Raw genomic sequence first — 6,347 nt, 5'->3', positions numbered from 1 at the left:
CTGAACCACCCAGAGAGGGCTCTATAATTTTCTGTACAACTTTCCAAAGGATCTGTATTTCAGTGACTGTTTTGATATCAGTTTAACGTTTTTCAATAATTATAGATAATTCAGGTCTATTTTTTTCTACCACTAAGGGTTCTGCTTAGTTACAAATCCCCATAATCACAGTGTTCACTTTTTTTTTTTTAATTAAACACTCAGTAATCCTGTCAGTGTTAAAATCAAAACTTCAGACTCCCATGGCATTTATGTGACCAAACTAAGTTTGAGATAGAAATACCAGCTGTTTATCTCATGGACCATTTTTGCTAGGCTGAGGTTGTGAAAAATCAAAAAGTTGACATACGATTATTTTTTTTATTGCTCAAAGGGATATATGTGGAAGGTACAGAATGACTCTAAAGAGATCAAAAAGCACAACAGATATTAGTCCTCTCCCTCCCCCACATCTTCTTCATTTTCCTGATGTCCCACATCCACAGAGTGAGATTGTCCCTAGGCAACTGCATGATCAGGGCGCTTTTTATGACTCTTCATTCAGTGTATCCAATAAGCCATTGCTTCATCCAACACCATTTTTACCAGGATGCTGCCTTCTCATGAGTTTTTGGAATTTCATAGTAAAAGACTGAGAAGTTCAGTGCCAGGCAAGTTGAACTGCATGTGGAAGCTGCACTTTTTTTTCTTACTAATTTCAAATGCTTCCTAGTAAGCCTACCGAGGCTGCCACAGTGGTTTGTTTACTATCTCCAGATGCCACCTCAGAATGACATCTAAAATAATCTTTCATTTTCAAGTTGAACACCTCACTTCCTGGTTGTGTGGCATTCGGAATGAGGTAGTTGTCTAACAGTTCCAGAACATCTTGGCAGCTGTCCTGCAGTTCTGCCTCTCTGTTCTCACGGTGCTCAGTCCATCTGCTGCTGCTTCTCTTTCCTCTGTTTTCTGTTCAGTGCTGGAGAGGACATGCCAGGAAGAACGTGCTTGCAGGCAAAGGAGAACAGGTCTCTCTCTTCATTGGAAAGTTCGTTCCCCTGTTCCATGCCTGCCTTCCTGGCTGCGGCCATATCATCATAGCACTCAGCCTGCTCGGGAGTCTGGCTTTCTGTGCCAGCTCTCTTTTACCCATGGTCATTCTTGTGGGAGGACTGCAGGAGCAAAGGTGACTGCTTCCCTTCCAGGCCCACTCCAGGATCAGCACTGTGGTGGCGGCAGCTCCACTTCTCCTTATAGTTTTCTCTTCTGATTACATTTTGTTTTACAAGACATTCAGATGGCACCAAAATCCAATCTATAAAATAAAGTCCATTCACATAATCTAGCTTATATTGTCTTCCTCATCACCTGTTCCTTCCCTCCCACATACGTAACAATTTTTATTAGTTTTTGTTTCTCCTTACATTAAACATTATATAGTAGGTATATATACATATCTCCCATGTTTTAAGATATAATGTATCATGCTATCCACATTATTCTTTACTTTCCTTTTTTCTTAACAATATATTTTAAAGATCTCTCTATAGTAGGATGTAGCAGCAGCCCTTGTTTTTGTTTGTTGTTGTTGTTGTTTTATTATTTTTTTATAATGCATGGTTCTCCATTCTGTGGATTTGATTAAGCCATGGTTTGTCCAACTAATCCCATAGTAATAAACACTTGTGTTGTTTTTGTAGTCTTCAGATATTATAACAAGTACTGTAATAAATAGCTTTATACATAAATCTTATTTTATTTTTGCCAGCCTATCTTAGGGATATTTTGCCAGGAATGGATTTGCCAGGTCAAAGGGCTAAATGCATATATCATGTTGTTGAACATTGTCAAGTCCCCCTCCACAGGAGTTTGACCAGTCTGTATTCCCAGCAGCAATGCATGAGAATGCCTTCTGATGTTCATCAACAGGAGAAACATTTGTAACAGATGAAAGTGGTGTTTTATTTAAGTCTAATTTACATTTTTCTTACTCCTGTCACTAGTTTTAAAGGGAGAACACAGGTTGAAATGCAAGAATCTTATAGATTTGGTGGGAAGTAGATGCTTGTTCCTATAGAGTCTATGCTCCATGAAGAGAGGACAGTGGCTGTTTTGCTCACTTCTTGTACCTCCAATGCTAAGCCCAGTGCTTGATGTGAAGAACGCACTCACCAATGTATAATAAAATTAATTAATTAATTAAAGGATGAGTAAAAGATGGAAACTACCGTTTTTTGCCCATTCCATAACTGCCTTGAGGTATATTCAACCCTTTACCTTCCCTCTTCCTTTTACCTCTCTCCAATCTCAGACCTGTAATTAAGGAAGAGATTTGGAAGTCTAAATTACAATTGTGAGTTTTAAAAAGAAGAGGAAGAAGTCACAGAACAGGTCTGCCTAATGCCACGTCCATATGGTTAATAAGTCGTACCCATGTAGGTAAGGGGTGGGAATGAAGTACAGTGAGAAAATATTGACAGATACTGGGAAGACTAGCTTAGCTGAGTTACCCTTAGCACTGAAATGATGAATTGCTTGTTTAAGAACAATCTCCATGCCACTCACAGACTCTTGGAGTTGACAGTACTCTTTGACTGTAGCTACCCAGTCAAGGCCATAGTTCCATACAGCATTCCTGATGTTCATCCAGCCTCTGCTTGGCCATCTCAGAGAACAAGGAGCAGTCCTTGCTACTTGGGAATGGACAAAAGATTCTTTGACATACAGTTCTACAGATAAAATACTGTATTTTGCCCATGTATAATGCGCACCCATGTTTTTCACCAAAACTTTCAGGAAAAAAATTTTTTGTTTTAATTTTTTAATTTAGGTTTTATTTATTTAAATTTAGAAGCAAAACCAATTGTCATATTCCAGGGTATTATTTTGCATATGGATATCATTATTGCTTTCTAGAGTTACACTTTTAATGCATAAACATAAATAAAAGAATTAAAAACATTTATATAGATATGGAATTAGTACTACCCGTGCATAATGCACATCCTTATTTCTCCCTTAAAAATTTGGGCAAAAAAGTGCACATTGTACACAGCAAAATATGGTAACTATCCTGCTATTTATATGTTATAGTTCCCCACCCCCAAAACAATTTCAATTGCCTTTACCCTTTCTTTAAATGACATGACCCTTCATATGGAAACTCACTCTTAAACATTCTTCCTAGGTAGACACCATCCACCCATCCAAAGTTACATTCCTTGACTATGTCAACATTAAAAATTTCCACTTAATGAAAAAATCATAGACATAGTAAAAAAGCAAATGGAAAATCAGGAGAATATATTTAAAATGCCTAAACCTGACATGATTCAAATATGTAAATTATACAGGGAACTTTTGCAAATCAATTTTTTCAAAAAACTAATAGACAAATAGGCAAAAAATATTTATAAATAGGCAATTCACAAAAGAAGAATCCCAAATGATACACAAAGGAAGAAATGTTGTTACTCATTTAATTAGAAACATAAAATAAAAACCATAATGAGCTATGACTTTATCCCCATTGAATTGCAAGTTGGATGACAGTAGGTCATGGCTGAGGGAATACAGGACCCTCATGTGATGCTGGTGGGAATGTCAATGAGGGCAACCTTTCTTTAGAGTAACCTAGCAGTTCTTAGGCAAATTCACTTACCCTAGGACCCAGAAGTCTATTTTGGGAATGGCTCCAGAGAAATTCTCACACAGGTCTCTGACGGAAGATGCAAGAAGATCCTTTTCATAGCCTTGAGTGGAATCACCCCCAACCCAAGGGGAATGGAGAAATAAAGTGTGGTATGGAATACCACTCAGCAGAGAGAAGCCATGAAATAAAATAGATCCTTGTCAATCTCAGTCATTCTGTTCTATAAAGTCGCAGAAAATACTGAATTAGGGAATACTAGACCATTGCTCCCAGGAGAAAGAGATACAAAGTTAGGTTCCTACAAGTCTCTGGTCACAACATTTTTGTCAAATCATCAATACATAACCTTATTTTATGTGTTTTTTCATTTAAGATACCTTATTTAATCTGTATTGTTGATTTATTAACATTGGACTCACTGCCAAAAACACTAATTCATGCCTCAAGGAAGCTCATCTAACAGATTTTCACTGTAAGGTACGTGACAGTCTTTTCACACTTAGGAGTATGATACAGCACTTCAGCACTAAGCCTGAGGGACCATTTTAAACAGCTGCAAAATGGTCACTTATTTAGCATATGAGAACTGCACCAAGAATGTGGAGTGTTGCCTTGATCCTTCTCAGATGAAAACATACAGGCAGTTATTCAAATTCATCATTGCTCTAAATAGGTCCATGAATGACAATGAAAGCTCCTTGAGTATTGATTTGGAGGTCATACATAAACTTTAGTGAGTGGGTGAATTTGCAAATATGAAATCCACAAATAATCAGGGTTGGTTATATACTCAACAACCTGGTTAGTTCTCACCACCTAGAGCTGAATGAAGAAAGCAAGAAAGAGAATCAGATACTAGTACAATACTGCTCATGTAAAAGTGTAGACAAAGCAGCAACATTTGCTTTTCAAGAACCAATACAAATCAAAGAATGTACATTAAACCCATTCCAATGGTTGCCTCCTGGGTGAGGGAGAACAAAAGGAAGAAATAAATGAACCAGCAAATAAAAAGAGAGGTAGCAGTGCCAGGAACTGAATGTGATTAACTCACTGAGCTCCGCAAGTGCCCTTCTGTTTGTGCTGCCTTCACTCCCAGCGCTCCTCTCACAGCTCCCCATGGAGGCCTGGAGTTCCCTTAATTAGACTTTCCCCTCTGCAGGCTGAGATCCTTGGGGGCAGGAACTCCGTCTTTTTTTTAATTCATTCATTCCCTCACTCAATTCATTCATTCATATTGCTATCTCATTTCAAAAAGGATTTGAGGCTACTGCTCATTAAAGCTGAATGTGTTTGCTGAGTGAATAAAAGCATGTGTATATGAATGAGAAAGCAAACGGGTAATTTCTAGACATTTTCTATCACATCTTGATCTCTTCCTCAAGATAAGCCCCAGTATTACAAAGTGTGGGGGCTGGAGCAGCAGTGTTGAGCACAAGAAGTTCTTCTGCCCCTTGAATGAGGTATTCCCAGCTGATATACAAACAAGCATTGTATTTGCTTTTGGACTGTTACTAAGGATGTGTATTCAGTTTGTCATAAGACCTTCCTTATCTTTTTCACATGAACCACATTGCTATTGTGTATTTTGGTGGTCGACATTTCTTAACCTTCTGGGTATTCTTCTAGATAGATGGATAGGTAGGTAGATAGATGGATGGATAGATGATAGATAGATAGACAATAGATAATAGATCATAGATGTATAAATAAATAAATGGATGGATGGGTAAAGGGATAGATAGATTGATTTAGCTTTAAACCATCAATTCAGAATATTAAATGAGTTTAAATCTTATTTCTATCTTCTGACATATTGGCCCTTCCTCCCAGATCTGTGTCATCTGAAAGTTGTTAAGAAAGCCCAGGATGACAAAGCAACAGGCCACATCTTACATTTGAGATTGTCTGTCTCTGTGAATTCTTGTAGATAGAGGTGTCAGTCTTCTGTTACTATGACTGAATTTCCCTTTATCTATTTCTCACATTTACCCTAAAGGGATCAAGAGAACTTTGTAAAATACTTACCCCTCCAGAAATCCAGATATGCTTTCTCCGTAAAATCCTTGGATCTATCAGCATGACTTTACATCAATGAACCATGGACTTGGAAACATTTGTTAAATGTTGTACAACTCAGTCCTTCACTGATGGAGAAACAGAAGGTGAGAGTACCCACATGAGTACTTTCAATGAATACTTACACAAGTCCCCACAGCAGTACTCACAATGAGTACTAACAGTACTGCACAAGTACTCACATTAATGTTCATACATCCCAGACAAGGTGGTAGTCAATGACGGTGTCTTGACTCAAAGCCTAGGCTCCTGATTCCACACACAAGGGCCTTTATAAAATGTGCTGCCACTTCAAGAGAAACTATGTTTACTCCTAGTGACTGCCCCTTACTTTTGCTCACATCTTTTACATAAATCTACTCTGGGACACTACTGAGGCTTCATGTGACATCAGGAAAACTGGGGCCCAGGGAACAAACATCAAGGGCTTTAACTAAGTGAAGTCTCTGGACCAGACATATTATTTTTCAGGATAGAAAACAACCTGTCCATATGATCCTATAAACATGGGGAACAGTCTTTTTGGAAAAATCTGCGAATGATTTTTGGAGAGATCAAAATTGAGGGGACTACTTTGAGGAATAGGAAAGATTTTGATAGAGAGAAAGTCCCTTAAAATTGGGAAAATTGGAGCAGT

At 38.0% G+C, this 6,347-nt stretch overlaps 1 pseudogene; it reads right to left on the bottom strand.

Moving 5' to 3' along the window:
- Positions 1 to 429: 429 nt before the first annotated feature.
- On the bottom strand, positions 430 to 1,163 carry LOC129073408 (14-3-3 protein beta/alpha-like; annotated as a pseudogene).
- Positions 1,164 to 6,347: the final 5,184 nt, after the last annotated feature.

Source organism: Pteronotus mesoamericanus, unplaced genomic scaffold (genome assembly GCF_021234165.1).
Source record: "Pteronotus mesoamericanus isolate MK-2021 breed Mesoamerican mustached bat unplaced genomic scaffold, CSHL_Meso_final contig_41, whole genome shotgun sequence".
Lineage (NCBI taxonomy): Eukaryota > Metazoa > Chordata > Mammalia > Chiroptera > Mormoopidae > Pteronotus > Pteronotus mesoamericanus.
Note: the sequence above shows the minus strand (reverse complement) of the source record. Positions and strands in the feature narration are given on the sequence as shown.